Here is a 23611-nt window from a genome sequence, read left to right on the forward strand (position 1 = left end):
AGTATTATTTCGGGATTTTTTATGAATTAAATAATTATATCAACATCTCACCACATTGCCAAGGAATATGACTGCCACAATCAATCCAACGTTCAGAAAAGTTGTATTAAAGTATGTTTTAACTGCCTTCTTTCTAGAATGTGATAGTGTACCATCTCGCATAAACCACATATTATGGGTTTTCAGTATTTTACAATAGAGAAAAGGTACTACAACGCCATTATAGAAACTTAAGAAGCGATATAAAAGGGAAATTGTAAACATGATGACGGCCAACGTCTGAATACGGACACGGTACCTAAAGAAGAAGATGAAGAATAGTTTCTCCAAAAAGACGTTTAGCACCCATAACAAAGCATTTTGTGATGTTACATTATCATTTCTGAGTTGTTTTATTAAGAATAAACTATGAATTATTATGCTTATCTACAGTTATTCAGTGCTTTACCACACAAATATCAAACTAAGAATTATTATGCAGCTGACAGATTACTAACAAGTGTACCTTTTTTTATAAAAATATTGTGTCTTTAATATTTTTTACCACAAATAGAGCTAACTGAAAGGGCAAAAAAGTTAAGCGCACACGAGACATGTGGCATATGTGGCGCCCTCTATTAGTTACATTAAAGTATGTATAAAATTATAATTTATTCTACTCAAAACCATCCAACTGTAAATTTTTGTCCAAAAATATTTACAAATGTAAAAGTTATAGCGAAACTAAAATTTTAAATATCCACTTTAACACCCTGTATCTTTCTTAATATCAACATTTTATTAAAGCCAGTTGGCTTAAATCGTAATATTTTAAAGTGCAGAATCTACAGTTTCTGTTTGTACAATTACTTAAGGACCACCCTGTATAAAAATGAATGCAACTGCTACGATAGGCTAACGCTTGTTTTTGCTGGGCTAAAAGTACAAGAAAGGGAAAAAGTTATAAATTCGTCACAATTCATATCTTTTTTCGTCAAAACAATAATTATTCATTTTTAAGCCGCATGTGAAAAGTTGCTGTAAAAATAAACTTTTCTCCTACCTCCATATTTCATGATAAACTTTATAGTAAATTTTAATGAAAATAGAGTAAGTACAAGTAAAACGAAACCGATTACAAGTACCAACATTAAATTTCACGCTTCAATGCATCGAATGCTTCGAAGCCGTTATTAAACACAAAATCTACGCAAACTTACATTCGCGTACGCTGCATATAATCCTTAAGTAGGTTTATCAATTTGAAGTTTCGCGAGTTAAGAACACGGCCTGACACGGCCAGAACTTCGAGAGTATGATAAGCTCGGATATGAGAAAACTATTTCGTACATACGTCAATTGCAATGCCGTTCGGCTCCCCGCGAACTGACGATGTGTTGTTGGGGGAAGGTGGTCCTGTTTCGGATAAAGCTGGTATTGGAAAGGTGGAAAAGCGTAAATGGTTTTAACACTTGTCCAACTATACACCCAGGAAGTTTATTTGCAAATTTACAAATTAAATGCGAACTATATAAGAAAGCTATAAAAACGAGTGCCTTATGTTAATTTGGCGATTTATAGATTTAAAAGAACACTCAATAATTGACGTTGTACTGTAAAGGTTTATTAAAAAAACGGGTGTGGCAGTCCAGTGGGACTGCCGGTAGAAGTTATACTTCTATACACGCGTTCGCCGTTAAAAATTTATATAGGAGTCAATGTGCACAATCATTACATATGTAATGCTATAGGTAAGAGAGAGCAGAAAGAGAAAAAGAATTAGTTATATAGGTTTAATTGTATATATTATGTATACAAGGAGTTAAATGCAAAAAAAATTTTACACATACTCTGCAGTAAAATTCACTGTTTATTTTGTTATTAATATAAAAATTACAATACAATAAATACACTGCCACATAATTCAATATAATAATACAATATAAATTAAAATGTAATATTCATAAGTATTTAAAACTGCCAATATACATAACTAACTTTACGAAGATAAAAATAAAAAACCAACAACTCGGATTATGTTGTAAATTTTCATTTTATTTTAAAATTTATGTTTTTTGCGTATATCACATATATTTAATAAGATTAACGTGAGGTTTTTAAATATTTCAAAAATAAAAAAGGAAATTCATAATTGGGATACGAACTCACAACCACCAGCGTATGAACCAAACACGTAAAGGATTTGCCAATTAGACATAACACTAACGGATTTCAAAATTGACAGTTCTCGGTAAAACAGTGATTATTTTAAAATACCTAAAATAATTTTAAACGTTTAATTTTAAATAATACAAAACATATCACATAAATAATAATATTAATACATATTATATTATATATAATATTATATATACCTATACAATATTATATATATATATATATATATATATATATATATATATATATATATATATATATATATATATATATATATATATATATATATATAGTATACTCCCTCTATAACGAACACGGTTATTACGAGGTTTCGCATATAACGAGGTACATTAGATGTCCCGTGAAATTTCTATTGAACTATAACCGTCTATAGCGAGGCAAATTTGGTTATAACGAGAGAAAATAAGATCCAAAAACGTGTTTTTTACGTTTTTAGTCCGGTCGTGGCTATAAATAAATACCTTTTCAAACAGCCCCTCAATAAACTTAATTGCAGCCCGCAATAAACTTCTTTACAATGAATAAATACAACTGTTTCACATCTTTAGAAAATATATGATAGAATGATACTGGACCATTTAAAACAGTTAAAAATAACAGAGTTCTTAAAATTGCAGAAGCAATAGTTTATGTTATCCTTGAAAATACGATTTATACATTATGTAGTTGGAAAAAAATATAAGTACAGCTTTTTTGTTTTAACGTATATCATTGATAATAATAGTAAACAACTCTTTTATGTTTTAATATATTTCATTGACAATAAAAGTAAATAACTTTTTTTCAAAAACGCCATTCAAACAATATTTATTAGCATCTTATATTGCTCCGAATGGCTTCACTATAGGAAGTTAATGGTTAAGAAAACTACAGATTCATGCACAGTATTATGATTGTCTGTTATAACGAAATCGGCTTATAACGAGGTAATTAGTCTGTCATTTCAGTTCTCGTTATAGAGAGAGTCTACTGTATATATATATATATATATATATATATATATATATATATATATATATATATATATATATATATATAATATATATATATATATATATATTGTGACGATTAGGGTTTATAGAAAATAATTTATAAGTTATATACTACATAATATTAGATATTTGGTTGTTTTAAATAAGTTATATACTAGAGAATTTAATAAAAATATATTTATGTGAGGGCATTTTTAATAAATTAGCATATAATAATTGTAAAAAAGTTGTATTTAGTAATTTTAATATTGTAAATATATATAAGTGAGCCATGTGCTTAGGCAACCAAAAATACTCTCGGAGATTGACAGATATTTATACTCTGAAGTGACGTTTAAGAATATCTACGAATATAAAGTGGGTTATAATAATATATTGTTTGAAATGTGTATTTTATTAAATTAGAATGTTAAGTTACTAATTTAATTATATATTCTGATCTGAAAAGCCTAAATGTCAACAAAATTATTAATAGAAAAGAATGGAATTCTCTGGATCTCCGGAGATGGCCATGTTTGCGAAATGGTTTGTTCCAGAAAATTCAGACAAGTATGTAATGGAACAAATTGGAACATGATCTCTTACCAGATGGTTCTAAAATATAAAAAAGGAGATAAATACCCGTGATTTGGATTCAAGAGGGCAGTTTTTAAGTTTTTTAGTCAGAAGTCAAGCAGTTTATTATGAAAGTTAGTTAGAGTCAGTGAATCAAGTACAAATAGTCTAATAGTTTAATATAGTGAGTTAAATGAAGATTAAAAATTATGCATATAATTTAATGCACATTTATAATTATACACAAATAATTATTGAAGATAAAAAAAGGTATATTGGAAGAAATTAAATTATATTATGGTTGGAGATTAGTATAAATCAACTTATAATAATTGGATATTGGTATATTGAAAAGAAGAATAAATATAAATGCTGTTTGCTGGTTTGGTTGGTGGTGTATAGATGCTGGTGAAGAAAAATATATCTTAAATTGGTAGAAGCTGATAATTGAAAAAAGTAATTTCACAAAAAAACAAGGATAACTGAAGTACGAAGACATTCAGTGGTGATTAGAATCTATATACTTAGTGGAAAATAGTTCATTTAGGCCTTCAGTGAAAGAAAGGTACAAAATTTTGTTAATATAATTTAGTTAGTGTCATAACAATTTCAATTTTGAAGATAGTTTGTTTAAATTTTAGATTGTCTATAGAATTTAATTAGTTTTATAAGAATATCAGTTTAAAGATAGTTTATTTTAAATTTACATTGACTAGGTTAGATATATATGTGTGTTTCATAATAGTTATAATAAAGATAATTTAAAAAAGTACTTACAAGCTAATTCTTTGAGAACCGCGATAAAAACCCTATATTATTAAAAATACTCATTGCTCATCATTCAAACAAAAAAACACATCATAACAAAATTGGCACCCAACGCGGTGGCTCTCTATTTAAAAGAATTAGTTTGGGAAGATAAGTGCTCTCATATAATTAAATTAATTATCAGTAGAAAGGAAAAATTATAGATTTTATTTTTAATTATATTTGAACAAGTAAAGTCTCAAAATGTCTCAAGGAAAGAAAGGTACAAGAAACAAAAAGAATGAAAAAGATGTGGAAGTAGAAACACAACCTATACAAGAGGAGAGTTTAGTTCAAGTTCCACAAGATACTGCAGAAATGAATTCAGAAAGAGAGGAAAATGTCAATATGGCAGCTTTGATGTCATTAATGATGCAGATGAACAAGACAATAGAAGAGAATTCAAAAGAAATCAAAGAAGACATAAAAAAATTGGAAGAGAATTCAAAAGAAGTCAAAGAAGACATGAAAAAAATGGAACAGAAATTGGAAGAGAATTATAGAAAATTAGAAAAGAAAATAGAAGATAATAATAATAAAATTGTAAAACAAATGGAAAAACAAATGGATAAAAAACTTGAAGCTGCAGAGAAAAAAGTTGCAAATGAAATAAAAAGTATACGGAATGACTACAAGAAAAGGATAGACAATGAGAGGACAGAAGTAAAGAGGATTATTCAAGATAATAAGATAGATATAGAACAGAAAATAGAGTTACAGAAATGTAACATAGAAGTAAAAATTAACGAAGACAGGAGAAACACAGAAGAAAAATTAGACGATATACAACAAAATATCCAAATAAATTGTAATCAAATAAGAAATGTGGAACAGAGAATAGATGATATTTCACAAATGAGAGACATAGGGAGACCTTACTTAAATTTAACAAATGAGACTGGGATTAAATTCTCTGGTAATATAAAAAATTTGCATCCTAGAGTATACATAAATAGTTTAAAACATAAATTAAGATTTGTGAATAATATTAATGATATTAAAGATTATATTAGAATGACATTAAATGACAATGCAGCAACTTGGTTTGCTAGTATTGAGAATGATTTAGATAATTTTCAAACATTTGAAAATAAATTTTTAAATTATTATTGGGGTGAACTAGAGCAAGCCAAGTTTAGAGAAATTCTATATTTTGGAAAGTATAATCACAATTTAAAATCAAATATGGTAGATTATGCATTAAAACTGATAACAGTTGCAAAATATTTAGAACCACCACTTAGAGAGGATGAAACAGTCTTAAATGTATCTAGACATTTTGATGCTGATGTTGTGCAAACCGTAACTATACAAAATATTCAAACAATAGATAGTTTTATTAATTTTATTCAAAGAATACAAAGAGGCAATATGACAAGTAATAATAACAACAGGAAAAACAATAATAATAGATATGGTGATAGTTTACAAAATTTTAATAATACTAACAGTAATCCAAATAGACAGAACTTTAATAATAATACTAGTTATAATAGACAAAATTTTAATAATAATACTAATTATAATAGACAACATTTTAATAACAGTACTAATAATAATAGACAAGATTTCAACAATAGAAGAAATACAGAGCGACCTAACTATAACAGACAGGTAAATTGTGTTCGAAGGAATAGAAGCTGCGAAGACAGGGAACGAAATAGTACAAGGCAAGAAAATGTGAGTAGAAGTCATAGTAGGGAAGGACATAGGACATCAGATTCAAGTGGTCAGATACAATCTGACAATTCTAATAATCAAAATTTTGTGCAGTAAACTTTCTGAATTACAAGTTAGGCCATTGCTATTATGAAAAACCTTCTGAATTTATTTCTTTAGATGAAGAGAAAATTATTGAATCTATTAATTTAATTTATATAAATGCTTTGGCCAAAAATAAAATGATTAAGATTATGATAGATACTGGTTCAGAAAGTACTTTAGTCTCGGAGAATTTTATTTTTAATACATTAAAACTATCAGATATAATAAAGATTCCAAAAATTAAAATTATTGGTGCAAATAATAAGAAGTTGGGTGAAATTGATAAACTAGCCAATTTTAAAATTAATATTCTTAATAAAGAAATTAATATGCAAGGATTTATTGTCAAGGATTTATGTGTTGATATATTAATGGGAAATGATGAATTGGAAAAGAAGAAAGTAAAGATAGATTTTGAAGAAAAAATGGTAACTTTGGAAGGGCAAATAATTAAATTTATGCAGAAAGATGAGGTGGAAGAAGGAATAAGAGTTGATAGGATATTATTAAAAGAAAATAATGATGTTTATGAAGAAGAAATGTATTTTGATGATAGGGAAATGTCCCAAAAGAATGTAAAGAATAATTATTGTAGTGAATATTTAAGGAATGGAAATTTTAAGCAGATGGATGCCTACGAGGCGGAGTGCGTAAAATTGGAAGCAAGGAATAATGAGTACATAATGAAGAATAATTTTATTTGTAAAGAAGAAGATATGATAAAAGTTTTAAATTGCCCTGAAGAATATAAATCAATAGTCATTTCCATATTGCAGCAACACAAGGGACTTGTCAATAAAGAAAATAGAATTGCACAAAATTATATCCATAGTATAAAAGTTAAAGAAGAAAAAGATTTTAAAACAAAATCATACCCAATACCATATAAATACAGAGAAGAAGTAAACAAAACAATTAATAATATGTTAGAAGATGGAATCATTGAGAAGGCAGATACACGTTTTATCAACCCTATAGTAGTAGTGCATAAAAGATCAGGTGAAATCAGGTTATGTTTGGATGCAAGGAATATTAACAAGATCACTGAAAAGCAATTTGAAGCACCAATGAGTATAGATGGAATACTAGGAAGAATTACAGGAATGTCATTTTTCACTAAAATCGATTTACAGCATAGTTTTTGGTTAATACCTCTAGAAAGAAAAAGTAGACAGTATACAGGATTTCAGATAAATGGAGTAGTATATCAATTCAAAGTAGTACCATTTGGACTTCAATCATCTTGCAGTGCTCTATGTAGATGTCTTCATGATATTTTGGATCAATATGAACATTTTGTAATTCACTACATTGATGATATATTAATTTTTTCTAAAACGGCTGAAGATCATGAGAAACACCTAAAAATTATAATAAATAGATTAGACAAAGTTGGACTAAAAATAAATCAAGAAAAATGTACATTTTTTCAAAAAGAAGTCATATATCTAGGTTATAAACTTAACACTAAGGGAATCGAAATGGATCCAGAACGGACACAAGTCATTCAGGAATATAAAACACCACACAATTTAAGAACTTTAAGAGGATTTATTGGAATAATTAATTATTATAAAAGGATGATACCAGATCTAAGTATAAAAGAACTTCCATTACTTGAACTACTGAGAAAAGGTGTAAAATGGAGATGGGATCAGAGAAGAGAACTAGCATTCCAAGAGATTAAGAACATTTTTCTGTCAAATTTGAAAATATACTATCCTGACTACACACAGCCATTCATATTAAGAACAGATGCATCAATAGAGAGATTATCAGGGGTATTATTACAAATACATGATGGGGTCGAATACCCAATACAATTCATTTCAAGAATTACAAAGCCACATGAAAAGGGTTACTCAGTTTCAGAATTAGAACTAGCAAGTATAATACACTGTGTCACAAAATTAAGATTTTATTTGTTGGGTAATGAATTTACAATAGAAACAGATCACCAAGCTTTAACATCTATATTAAATAACAAATATGGAAACAGTAGAATACATCGGTGGAGTCTAATACTTAGTGAATACTGCTTTGAAATCAAATACATTTCTGGAAAATCCAATATAGTGGCAGATGCTTTATCAAGGTTAGAAAATACATCACAAAAAGGGCAGCGAACAATAAAAATTGGATTAAATCAATTAGTAGAAAGTACTGGATTATATTCTAAAGAAGAAATTATAAGAGATCAGATCAATTTGAGTGAAAAACAAAAAGTCCTTAGGAAATATGGGGTATATTATAAAATAATAAATGGCATAGAAGTATATGTAATAACTAGAACTTTAGCAAAGAAAATATTGAAAAATTTACATAACAATTATATGCATATTGGTTCAAGAAAGCTATGGATGTTATTTAGGGACAATTATTTTGCAAAGAATGACATAAGTATAGCAAAGGAAATTACTAACCAATGCCCAATATGTCAACTAAACAAAGAAAAGAATTTCAAAAACCAGAACACATATAAATCTAATGTTGTATATGAAAAACTAAATACAGTTTCCATGGATTTTATTTCAAATTTAGTTCTCAGTCCAACAGGAAAAAAGCATATACTAGTGATAGTTGATTTATATACAAAATTTATTAAACTATATCCCTGCTCTAGAACAAATGTTAAAACATTAAAATTATATATTAATCAATTTTTCGAAGAAATAGGACCATATAGAAATTGCATAATAGATAATGCTACATATTTTAACAACCAAAAATTTCGGACATTTTGTGAGAAAAAGGGAATCAACATTCATTTTACAAGTATCAGACATCCTCAGGCAAATCCTGCAGAAAGATATATTAAAGAAGTTATAAAATATTTAAGGATACTGTGCCAAAATCAACACGAAACTTGGCAGCAACATATACCACAAGTAGAATATTTTTTAAATAATACACATAATTTGAATACAGAGGAAGTACCAGAATATTTAATGTTTGGCCATATAGGAAACAGAAAGTGGATTAGTGAATATAATCAGGATATGTTAGAACAAGTAATGCAGAAAGTGAATAACCGAATTAGGAGGAAAGCTGAAAAATATATCAGAAGACAAAATCGAAATATAAAAAAACCAATCACATTTCAAAAAGGAGACCTAGTGTTAATTCGTTCACTTAGAAAAAGTAATGTTAAAGAAAACCGTTGTAAGAAATTACAACCAATGTTTGAAGGTCCATATACAATTGAAAATCAGAATGGACTAAATAGTTATGTGTTAATAGATGCAGAGAACAGACTAAGAGGCATATTTCATATCAACGACATTTTTCAATATCATGAAGAGATTGAATAATGATTTCTATACCTTTAACACAAATATAATAACACTAATAACTTACTGATATATCCATTTTATTCAATAGACTTGATTTGTTAAATGGTAGATGGTAGATTTCATTATTTTGAATCAATTTGACATCATACTTGTTGAATTTTGTATATATGGAAATTAATTTGTACCCTAAAAATCATAATTTGGGGTTAGACACAAAATTGATACTATAATTGCTATAAAAATGTCTTTCTAATATAATAAAGTGAAAAAAAAAACTTACCAATTTATATTGATGAAGTTATTTTGAATAGAAATAATTCCTAGATTTTGTCTATAAATAAACAGAACACAATATCCATTATATTTTTAATTAAGGTTATATTTTATTCTCTCCATTTGATATGACAGTTTGACCATAGAATAGCCGAACTGTGATCCGTTGTTCTTTGCTTTGACATAGACAGCGAACAGGGATGTATTTAACACATTTTAAATAAAAAAAAAAAAAAAAATTTTGATTTATTAAATTTAATAAGGTATGAGAAAATTAATATTTAAAAAAATAATAAGTAAATTATTTATTTTAAATATTATTTTGGGGTATTGTGACGATTAGGGTTTATAGAAAATAATTTATAAGTTATATACTACATAATATTAGATATTTGGTTGTTTTAAATAAGTTATATACTAGAGAATTTAATAAAAATATATTTATGTGAGGGCATTTTTAATAAATTAGCATATAATAATTGTAAAAAAGTTGTATTTAGTAATTTTAATATTGTAAATATATATAAGTGAGCCATGTGCTTAGGAAACCAAAAATACTCTCGGAGATTGACAGATATTTATACTCTGAAGTGACGTTTAAGAATATCTACGAATATAAAGTGGGTTATAATAATATATTGTTTGAAATGTGTATTTTATTAAATTAGAATGTTAAGTTACTAATTTAATTATATATTCTGATCTGAAAAGCCTAAATGTCAACAAAATTATTAATAGAAAAGAATGGAATTCTCTGGATCTCCGGAGATGGCCATGTTTGCGAAATGGTTTGTTCCAGAAAATTCAGACAAGTATGTAATGGAACAAATTGGAACATGATCTCTTACCAGATGGTTCTGGAATATAAAAAAGGAGATAAATACCCGTGATTTGGATTCAAGAGGGCAGTTTTTAAGTTTTTTAGTCAGAAGTCAAGCAGTTTATTATGAAAGTTAGTTAGAGTCAGTGAATCAAGTACAAATAGTCTAATAGTTTAATATAGTGAGTTAAATGAAGATTAAAAATTATGCATATAATTTAATGCACATTTATAATTATACACAAATAATTATTGAAGATAAAAAAAGGTATATTGGAAGAAATTAAATTATATTATGGTTGGAGATTAGTATAAATCAACTTATAATAATTGGATATTGGTATATTGAAAAGAAGAATAAATATAAATGCTGTTTGCTGGTTTGGTTGGTGGTGTATAGATGCTGGTGAAGAAAAATATATCTTAAATTGGTAGAAGCTGATAATTGAAAAAAGTAATTTCACAAAAAAACAAGGATAACTGAAGTACGAAGACATTCAGTGGTGATTAGAATCTATATACTTAGTGGAAAATAGTTCATTTAGGCCTTCAGTGAAAGAAAGGTACAAAATTTTGTTAATATAATTTAGTTAGTGTCATAACAATTTCAATTTTGAAGATAGTTTGTTTAAATTTTAGATTGTCTATAGAATTTAATTAGTTTTATAAGAATATCAGTTTAAAGATAGTTTATTTTAAATTTACATTGACTAGGTTAGATATATATGTGTGTTTCATAATAGTTATAATAAAGATAATTTAAAAAAGTACTTACAAGCTAATTCTTTGAGAACCGCGATAAAAACCCTATATTATTAAAAATACTCATTGCTCATCATTCAAACAAAAAAACACATCATAACAATATATATATATATATATATATATATATATATATATATATATATATATATATATATATATATATATATAATATTAAATATATATACAAAAGGAACATTTTTATTCTCGAGAGAGGAAGAGAGAGAAAATATATCTTCTGTCTCTCTCTTACTCATTATCTTACATATGTAATGGTTTCACAGATTCACTTTCATGCAAATTTCCAACGCCGACCGTGCGATAGAAGTATAACTTCAAAAACGCCTGAAAGAAATGTTAAAAAAACGGCACGTGGCGCTTGAGGTGTGCCGACAGGAGTGAATACTTCTTATAGCGCGTTATTAGTACATCCTCCTGGGGCCTGACCTGATCTTTTTTGTTTTTTTTTTTATTAAATAATACAATTCGTATGAGTTTTGGTATAAAAATACAGTAAATTTTTTAATTTTTTGCTAAATGTGAAAAAAAACGTGTCCAGTTAAAAGGACATCCGAATCGCATCAATACAAAATTATTGTGAACATAATTTCTTAAAAAAATTGTTATTTACCGTTAAACATAAAAAGATGTCACATGATTCGCTATAAACTCGCTATAAAAATCGCAAAATAAACTTTTTTTTACCCTTACAACCTAAAAGCTTACATCTAACACAATTTTTTAACTCGGACGCCATTGCAGAAACGTGTTGTATTTTTCTCTTAGTAGACGTTTGAAAGGTTTGTAACCGTTTGTTGAAATGTTCCCAAAATCGGACTTTTCAGAAATGTTGTCTCTAAGGAGGAACTCAAAAATAGCTATTTTAAAATCTAGGAACTTCATAACGATTTTATCAGCATCACCAAGTTGTTTATGGTCATCTCTATATAGAATCCAAAACTTGGAGGTCAAATTAAGTGAAAAATTGTTTTGACTGTCCATTTCTTACTTTTAGCTTCCATTCGATAATAACTGATCATCCTGTCAATTAAATCTATTCCCCCCATGGACTCGTTGTACTTTTCAGCAATGTATGGTCTAGGTACCTCGACATATCGGGAGTCCTTTTTTGGGCGACTACGAGCTCCCCCACGCTACCTAGATTTTATTGGGTTTAGTTTTATAGTAGGATTAAAAGCGACTACGAACTGCCTCACGCTACCTAGGTACTTGGATGATATTTTTGTGAACATATATAGTTTTTATTTTACTTTGTTGTATTCAAAAAGGAACCCAAATCATTAGCGAAAATTTTAAATGATTAAATAATGAAACTATAACAATTTCATCAAATAAAGTTTATTTATAAATCTACATTACCTTATATACAATAACAAAAACTCCAGTTAAACAATAAAAATGCTTAATTCTAATGTCTGATTAGTAATTAAAATAAGTAATTTCAATAAAATCAACTTTTCTTTTTGCCGTTTTATCAAGTTTTTTTTTCGAATCTATGTGCAGTTCTAATTTTCACATATACTTCTGCATGAAAATTGTATGTATGTAGAATATAAATTCTACATACGCACTTCACCTTCTAGATCATAATCATTCTTTTAATGACGAATTTAAAATTCTCCACATTCAAAATAAAGGCCTTAAGCTATCTTTGTTAGAATCTATGGAAATCAACAAATTAAAAAACACAGATATAATTCTGAATGACCAGCTTGAGACAAACAGTTCTCCCCTCCTCAACCTATTTCATTAGATACTATAAAGTGTAAACCCATACCAAAAACAGATCACTTGAGAAAGGCAATCAGCCGAAACAGCTGTAGTGATAAGAATTTAAAATAAATTTTGTGGAAGTTTGAAAACAAAGTTTTCAGTGTTTTATTGTTACATAAAATGAATTTCCATCAAGTAACGGTCGAATCCATCAATTATTGCTATTAGTATTTGGTTATTTGCAAAAGCTTCATTAATTGAAGTCTGTAATGCAACGTGATTATCTAATTGTTAAATATATAATAGAATTCATTCATCATTTATATTGTCAATATTTAGCCTAGTCGTCAGAGATTTGACCTATAAAATTCATACGAACAAGCTGAATTTTACTGAGAATTTAAATTTCAATTCAGTTTCAATTCAAAGAGACGCAAAAAATTTTACCAGAAATTTAGCATGCTACAAATTAAGAAAATCAAATATTTAAAACAATGGAGAAAATAGGAATTTTAAGATAAATATTCAATTTTCTCTTGCGCTTCGTAGCATATACAGAAAATCTTTAAACTTAATCAGGAAGACATAAATCAGATTAATGTGTTTTTAGTGCCTCAAAATCAAATAAGTAATCAACGATAACTCTAAAAGTTGTAACTAAATAAACAAGTGGCGAGCCAATGAAAACCGACAAGTCAAAAAAAAATTACCAAATAATCAATAGCTTTCCTTCAATCGCATTAAATGTTTCGCCCTCCGGCAGCCGTCCTAACTGGAATTAATAATTTCATTTCAAAGGCAACAGCATTTAATATTATTACAAAGGAATCCCGAGGAGCGATGATTTTCTTTGCGCAATTAACATGGTTACTGCTATTATATCGAAATTAATTAATGCCCCCGTCTAAAGCTATCTTTACCTTTGTGTCTGTCTATTGGAAATGTTAAACTTTGGAAGCGAGTTGAAATAATAAATGTTTTATTGGTAATATGCAATTGAAGTACAAGGTTTTTATTTTTCGTAGTGGGTATCTGGATAATTTATTATGAATCGTTGCATATTAAAAAGATAATCAAAAACGACTTTACTGTCAAAAGTCTACCAGATCAAGCTGGTACTAGTACAAGTGCTGACGCAGGCCCTATAGGCCCATATCTTGACAATTGCTCTTCATTGGTTTTCCTAGGTCCTTAGTTTTTCTTTTCCAATTTTGAAGCCCTTTTTTTAACGTTCTTTTCTGCTTCATCTCCTCCTCCTCCTCAGTCCTAATCCCTTTTGAGATGTGGTAACACCATCAGGCCTTTACAGTTTTTTCACGATTTCTCTCCATCCTTTTCTGTCCTGAGCTAGTTGTTCGGCTTCATGTAATCCTTGGTTAATCAGTATTTTTGTTTGATCTACCCAACGGCTTGGAGATCTTTCCCTAGGTCTCTTTCCTTCAACTCTACCCTCGACTATTAGTTTTTTCATCGTACCTGTTCTAGCAATGTGTCCAAAATACTGCAAATATCTCTGTTGTATTTGTTTAAGCAATCTATCCTTTACTTTAAGTTGTTCTAATATCGCTAATATGCTTCATCTAACCATCTCTTTTTTGTTCCCCCTTCTCTTCTTTTGTCACCCATCTCTGTATTTATGAACATGTTTTATATTCTTTCTTCTTTCAATCTTTCTAAATGTCCCATCAAACTCAATGTTGCAGTTTTTACAACTTATGATATCGCAGAGGCTCTTTAACGGATTCATGATCTCGGCATTGAAATTCTGTGAAGCGTTATAATAAAAACTAATTTATGTATAATTTACTTCACGGTAGCGTCATTGTCCGGTTGGACCGAGGCGCTGCTAACTCGACGACATTAGCGCTCCTTTAACAGAGTGCTAAGACGAGGTTGGTTGATAGAAACTGTCACAATAAGAAAGTGGAGATAGAAAAATAACAGTTATTTGCAAACTCCAAATGAATAATTCTGCCGTCGGTGTGTGACACCGATAGCGACTAACGGAGGGTTAATTATTATCGTATAAATATAAAATGTTTATTTATTTTTAAAATCTAAAATTTTAATCGGTACGTTACATACAAACTTCATTAGTTGCCCCTCTAGTATTTTAATTATATATTCAAAAATTTATTATTCTGCCGTAAATCAAACCTGTTTCTATTTGAAAATTTGTTAATTTTGCACAACAAATTCGGCAACGGTATGTCGATATTTTATTTTCGGTTATATGTATTCAGTTATTAAAAATATGTATATTACAATATTATGCGTTTGGTTGTTATAATTCAACCGTATTTTAATATGTTAGTATGTTTACAAAGCACAAACTTGTTCAATTATTAAATGAGCACACGTTCATTGAGTTTGTTCAGATTTTTTAAATTAGTCGCTCGTTTTGTTTAAATTTACAGGAAATGAACTGAATCTATTATTATTTAAACAAAAACTGAGATATTATCATTTTTTAGCAATATGTTATTTAAAATTTACATAACCGTACACTCAATTTTATAGTCCATTTTTAACTAAATCTACTATTCACTATTCACTATTCACTATTTATGAAAATATTGCATTGTCGCATATATAAACTTTGTGAGGGGATAACTGGGGTATGGGAGTATGGGTACTCGAGAATCTCTTTTTTGCATGCGAATACTCTTACAAAAGAGCATTGAGTTTAGGAAAAATATTTACGTATGTTTTATAGATTTCGAAAAAGCCTTTGATAGAGTACCACGTACATTATCTATTATTTCAATGCTTAGACTCAGTTGGTCTGGACACGTATGACTTTAAATTGCTTAAAAATCTTTACTACAATCAGACCACTTGTGTTAAGGTGGACCAAGAGGTTTCAGCTAAAGTTTCTATTAAACGTGGTGTCACACAGGGATGTGTTATGTCATCGATGTTGTTTAATGCCTACACTGAACCAGTTTTTGAAATAGCGTTAAATAATCGCCGCGAAGGTGTTAAGATCGGTGGTGAAATTATTAACAACATCAGATACGCCGATGACACCGCAATAATGGCAGAGAGTCTAGAAGATCTTCAAACCCTGTTGAATGCTGTAAACAACGAATGCACTGAAAAGGGCTTAACAATCAACGCAAAAAAAACAAAATGGATGGTGGTCGGAAAAATTAATATCGAAGACTCAGTACTAAGATTAGATAACAAAATCCTGGAAAGGGTGGAACACTTTAGATATCTGGGTAGCTGGATTGACTGCAGGGTTGAAAGTGACGAGGAAATTTCAATCAGAATAGAACTCGCACGGAAAAACTTTATTAACTGGCGTTCTGTATTATGCAGTAGAAGTCTGTCGTTGACCACACATCTAAGAGTATTGAAGTACTACGTCTGGTCCACTTTGTTCTATGGATGTGAAACCTGGACAACAAAAATTAAAAATCTTAACAAATTAGAAGCGTTTGAGTTATAGTGTTACCGTTGCATGCTCAGAATCCCGTCGACAGCACACATATCTAACGAACGCGTGCTAGAGACCGTGCACAAAGAGCGAGAATTGATCAACATCATCAAAATGAGAAAGGTCCAATAGTTCGGTCATATAATGAGAGGACCTAAATATCGCTTACTCCGGTTAATCATTCAGGGGAAAATCGAAGAAAAACGTTGGGTCGGAAGAAAACAACTGTCCTGGCTGCGTAACATTAGACAATGGACAGGTCGAACGGTCGAGGAACTGTTTCATCTAGCTGCCGACCGAGAATCATTTCATCAGCTTGTCAATATGACGATAGCCAACGCTTGAATACAAGCACGGCACACAAAGAATAAGAAGACTATTCACTGATTTAATCGTACTCTTAAAAAAAATAAGTCATTATTATACAAAGTAATAAAATAGCTACATGGCTACATAATAATTTCTATACATAAAGTAATAAAAATAAATATAAAATTCCTCGAAGAAGAAGCGGGTCGAACTTTCTCCAGCGCTCCCTCAGATTATGGTGATATTGATATTGGGGTTCCTCAGGGTTCAATATTGGGGCCATTAATATTACTATGCTATATTAATATATGCCCAGATATGTCAGTTCAAATAACGTATTTATGTATGCAGATGACACAACTATTGCTACATCTGCTTCAAGTGCCGAGCAATTAACTGTTCAACTGAATTTTATATCAGAAGATTTTACAGAGATCAAATTCAAGTTACCAGTTTCCTATAAAAGTAAATGAGACCCTGGTTCATTCTACAACTTCCACCAAACTTTTAGGTTTGTATCTTGATAGTAACATGAGCTGGGAATCTCAAATTAATCATGTTTGCAAAAGAATAAATACCTAGTAGTTATCACGCAATATTGCAATTAAGAAGTTTTCTTAAAAAGAAACAGTTATTGAATGTTTATTACGCAATTGTTTTTTCTCACTTGACCTTCAAAATCAATTTTGGAGTAGTGCTGTGAATGCTGCAAGGGTGTCAGAAAAGGATAATTCTGTTAATTTTTAATTTACCATATCGGCATTCATGTCGACAATATTTAAAAAAATACAACATTTTAACAGTACCTTCTATATATATTTTTAAATGTATACTACATATAAAAGTCAATATAACAACTTTTCATTTAAACTCTTATTATCACCAGTATTCAACTAGGCAAAAGGACTTCATCAGAGTACCAAAATATAATACAGCACGATTTGAAAAATCCCAGTATTATATGGGTATAAGACTTTTCAATCATCTTCTCAACAGTATTAAATTTGAAATGAATTTAAATAAATTTCGAGGTAAATTAAAATCTTTTCTATCACTTACATACAACTCCTCATTTCCTCTTCACTTCATTTCCTTGCTCATCTTTCATAGTAGATTTATATCATTTCCCCTCCATTCTTAGTTTCTTATTCATTTCTCTCTTCCATGTCGATGTGTTGCTTTTTCTTTTTCTTTCTCTTTTAATACATCTCTTTGTTACAAAAATTTCATCCTCGCTATTATATGCATCTGTATTGCTATTGTCTGTTTCATTTGCTACATAATCGCTCGGGATTTCATTATCAATTTCCTTTTTATCGTCACATTCAAACATTTCTGTTGCATTACTTCCATTCCCATTCATATTTTCTTCTTGCAATTCTTCCTGAAAAAAAAAATTGATACCGAGTTTAACGCTTTCATAATGATTGTCATTTACCTACGCCGTCGAAAACTTCTAGATAATTTCATTTTTTCCCTTCTTGGTTTCTCGATCATCCGCATTTAGAGTAATCTCATTTAATATCACACTGTAATTTATTATGCGGTAAGAGCCATAATTTTAGCTGTTTGGTCTGACATCCTAAACATATCAAACAACTAATAAAAAATGTTACACATTATAACAATGTACTAAAACGGTAATTTAACTATTAACGTCGCATTTAGTACGCAACACAATTTAAAATTAGGTACTATCATAAAACTCTAGTCAAAGAATTGAAACACAAATTTCAAATTAATATAAAAAAACGGGTGTAGAAGTTATTCTTCTATACACGCGTTCGTCGTTACAAATGTATATGGGAGTCAATCTGCACAATCATTACATATGTAATGCTATAGGTAAGAGAGAGCAGAAGGAGGAACAGAATTAGGTATATAGGTATATGGTGCATCTTTTGCTGTATATAAATAACATTTGACCTGTAATAGGAGTATAGTAAATGAAGGATTGAATCAATATTTAATGAAAATATATATTTTTATTTTCATATATGTATAAAAGGAGTTGAATGCAAAAAAATTTGTTTACACATACTCTGTAGTGAAATTCATTGTTTATTATGTTATTAATATAAAAATACAATACAATACACTGCAACATAATTCAATATAATAATACAATACAAATAAAAATGCAATATTTATAAGTATTTACAAATGACAATATACATAACTTACTTACGCATATGTTTAATTTACCATGATAATAATATTAATAAAAAAATAATAATATTAATAAATATTAAATATACATATTTACAAAAGGAATATTTTTATAGGAGAAAATATATCTTTTGTCTCTCTCTTACCTATATATTACATATATAATGATTTTGCCGAATCACTCCCGTACAAATTTCCAACATCGAACGTGCGTATAGAAGTATAACTTCAAAAAATGCTTATGGAAGATAAAAATAAAAAACCAACAACTCGAATCATGTTGTAAATTTTCATTTTATTTTAAAATTTGGCATTTTTGCGTATATTACATATATTTAATAAGATTAACGTGAGGTTTTTAAATATTTCAAAAATGAAAAAGGAAATTCATATTGGGATTCGAACTCACATATACCAGCGTATGAACCAAACACGTAAAAAATTTGCCAATTAGACATGACACTAACGTATTTTAAATTTGACAGTTCTCGGTCATACAGTGATTTATTGTAATTATTATTTTGAAATCTAATAATAAAATAATTATGAATATTTAATAAATAATAAAACATATCACATAAATAATAATATTAATATATATTATATTATATTATATATATATATATATATATATATATATATATATATATATATATATATAATATTATATATAAAATATATATAATCTTAAATATATATACAAAAGGAACATTTTTATTCTCGAGAGAGAAAGAGAGAAAATATATCTTCTGTCTCTCTCTTACTCGTATCTTACATATGTAATGATTTCACCGATTTACTCCCGTGCAAATTTCCAACGTCCAGCGCGCGTATAGAAGTATAATTTTAATAATAAAACAAACAAAATATTTCAAAACTAGTAAAAACATATATTACATTCGAAAAAATCGAAATACCTATAGGTTTTGTGATATAATAATAATTACAAAATGCCGTAAGCCTAAAATATAGATTATAAAGAAGGAAGAGGTAACATGTCGTATCCCACTAAACCCCATGATTTCTCCACTTATTTTAAGGTCAAAGAAAAAACCATTAAATATTTTATCAAAAACTAGACATGACAAAATATTTTGCACGGTAAAATGCTATAACTAATACAAATTACTTACCCAATATTGTTAAAAAACACTGCACTATACCAAGACGCACTTAACTCTTGAAAACGCGTTGACAAACTGAGGCTTACGACGTTTAACAAATCGCAATTAAAGTGCAAGTAAGGCGGATGATTCGAATGACGCTAAAATCGAATTTTTCAAAGTTTGGTGGGTTACGACGTTTTGCACTTAAGCAATCGATATCCAAATTATTAAATTTGTTATTAATTCTCTAATATTCTTACATCGACGACATAGGTTTAACTTCTTCTTCTTCCTTTGCACTATCCGTTTCGGACGTTGGCTATTAACAAGGCTATTTTGACTTTGTTTACGGTTAGTCCGAACCATTGTCGCAAGGTATGCATCCATGAGTGTCATCTTCTTCCCGGTCCCCTCCTACTGTCGATTCTTCCTTGGACTATTAACTGTAGCAGCCGGTACTTAGTATGCCTCATGACATGTCCGAAGTACTCAAGCTTCCGTTTCTTTACGGTGAAGATTAGTTCTTTACTTTTGCCTATTCTCTGCATTACTTCTACGTTAGTGATGTAATCTGTCCAGGATATCCGAAGAATACGGCGATATATCCACAGCTCAAAGGATTCTAGTTTCTTCAGGGTGGCTTCCGTTGTGGTCCATGCCTCTGCTCCATAGAACAAGACCGGGAAGACATAACACTTGACCAGTCTTAATTTTAGTTCCATTGAGATTTTGCTTGTTTTGAGGTTTAACTTACAGATTGTAATTTAATTGGTATAAATCGAATAATGAAGTTTATAGAAAAAACAATCTCTCTCTTCATATTCATTTTAATTTTTAATAAAGTTAATACATTAATATAACACCTTCTTTCCAAAGGACCGATTGCTTTGATTCATAGCATGTACCTCGGTAATGTGTTTCAGATTGCCGATATGAATCTACATACTTTATTACATGTATAAGCGAGAGGTATGAACATAACCTGAAATTACATGTACCTCTATAAACCATCATTCATTCCCAACGCCCTTTGAGTTATGTTAATGCTGTATCCATTTCGTATACATAGTTTGAGATATATAGTTATTAAAGTGGATTTATCGAGATGTAGGTTCTGTGTATCAATGTAGCTCTACATGGTGTTTATAAGCTGAATGTTTGGTATTAAAAATGGTAATATATGGCGTACATTGCAGCAACAAACACACTAACTCTATAAATAACTGAAAAATGTACAGTGGTATTAGAAATATACAATGAGTATATTATTATTTCGTACATTATATTATTATTTTGAATTTATTTAAATACTGATGAAGAATAATTTTTGAGCGGGTGGCTTTTGTCTAAAAAGGTCAAACTCATACCCATACGATAAAACTCGTTTTAATAGTATTACTTTAAAAAACTTTTTTATTAAGGTATTTATTTAAAATCTACAATATTTAGTAAAGGTGCTGAAAAAGCCAATTTTCCAATGGTTTCCAGCCAATGCAGGTTAACCTTAGTTCATCCATGCGGTGTATAGGCCACTATTTTTGGGAATCCTTCGTTATTGGTCAGGCAAAGTACATTAGGATAAAGCAAAGTAAACAGGAGAAATTTATAATAGGCATTAATCGAAAATGTAGCTAAAACTTAATAAGAAATAAGCGAGTAAGAGAAGATTGTAAATGAAATAATTAGAGCCTATTAACTTTGAGACAACAATATTCCTAATATTTCTTGCAAGTCTGTTCTGTTCTAATAATCAGAATTACTAAATTTATATTCAAATAACAATATCTTTTCATTTGTCCGTAGAATTATTTCGTTTTCCATATCCTCTGTGGAAAGAAGGATCCATTTTTTAAGGAATCAGAGACATCACCACATTTTGCAGGTCCTTTCAACCCCGGAACAACTTTTACCAGATTGTGTTTTTTTTGTTCCAATATTTAAATCTGGATTGGCCGGAACAGCAGACCACTTTTATCGATATTTACCAAAATAAAACTTTCTATTTGTTGTTTCGGGCCCTTTTTCTTCTTAACCTATAGCCTGGCTTTCTTGTGTTTTAGCATTGTCACCCTGATCTTCCATCTCAGAATCAGAGTTAGGGTCACTCTCTTGAGAAAAATCTTTATCGTTGGATTCCTCATAACCACTAAACTCGCTTTCTAATTCATCATACCACCGCCTTACACTTTCATCAAAATTATTTTTCTTCTTCTGATTCCTATCCGTTTCGGATGTTGGAAATCATATTGGTAATCATGACCTTGCTCGCTGCGGCTCGAAACAGCTCCGTTGAGGTTTTCTTAAACCATGTTCTTAAATTCCGCAGCCATGATATTCTCCTTCTACCTGGTCCTCGCTTACCTTTGACTTTACCTTGCAATATAGACTGCAGCAGGGAGTAACGGTGCTGATTTCTCATAACGTGTCCCAGATATTGCAATTTTATGCGTTTGATCGTAAACACAATCTCTGGTTCCTTCTTCATTTTTTCTAGAACTTCCTTGTTCGTGATCCTTGCTGTCTATGATATTCTCAGCATTCTTCTATAAAGCCACATCTTAAATGCTTTAAGTTTTTTAATAGTGGTGTCTGTAAGCGTCCATGCCTCCGCCCCGTACAACAACACAGAGAAAACATAGCATCTCAAATGTCTCATTATTGTATCTAGGGATATGTTGTGACTTTTGAAGATGGCGCTCATTTTGTTAAAGACCGTTCTTGCCTTTCCTATGCGGCACTTTATTTCCTGTATATTGCTCCACTGTTCGTTTATAATAGTTCCCAGGTAGCAATACTGTTTTACTCGCTCTATCTGCGTCCCATTAATGTATATATGAGCCCGATTTATATTCTCCTTGCTGATAATCATTTGTTTCGTTTTATGGGTATTAATGTTTAGTCCGTACTGTTGACTGTACTCGTTTATTCTGTTCATTGGCCTCTGGAGTCCCTCTAAACTAACTGCTATCACCATGGTGTTGTCGTCATATCTAACATTGTTTACTCTTTCACCATTTAGAAGGATGCCTTCGTCTATTCCGTAAAGAGCCTCGTTAAAAATTTTCTCTGAGTACATATTAAATATCAACGGCGATAGGATACATCCCTGTCTAACTCCACGTAGTATTTTTATGTGATCTGTTTCTTCTCCGTTAATTTTCATGTATGCGGTCTGATTCCAGTATAGTTCTGAAATTATTCTGAGGTCTTTGTCATCCAGGTCTGCTTCTTTTAAAATGTTTATCATCTTTTGATGTTGAACTATGTCAAATGCCTTTTCATAGTCGTTCAAGCACGCGTATACGTCGCAGTTAACGTCCCTGCATCTTTGAATCAGTACCTGTACTCCAAAAAGTGCCTCTCTGGTACCCACTGCGTTAATGAAGCCGAACTGTCTGTCCGATATT

The sequence above is a fragment of the Diabrotica undecimpunctata genome, chromosome 1 (genome assembly GCF_040954645.1).
Source record: "Diabrotica undecimpunctata isolate CICGRU chromosome 1, icDiaUnde3, whole genome shotgun sequence".
NCBI lineage: Eukaryota > Metazoa > Arthropoda > Insecta > Coleoptera > Chrysomelidae > Diabrotica > Diabrotica undecimpunctata.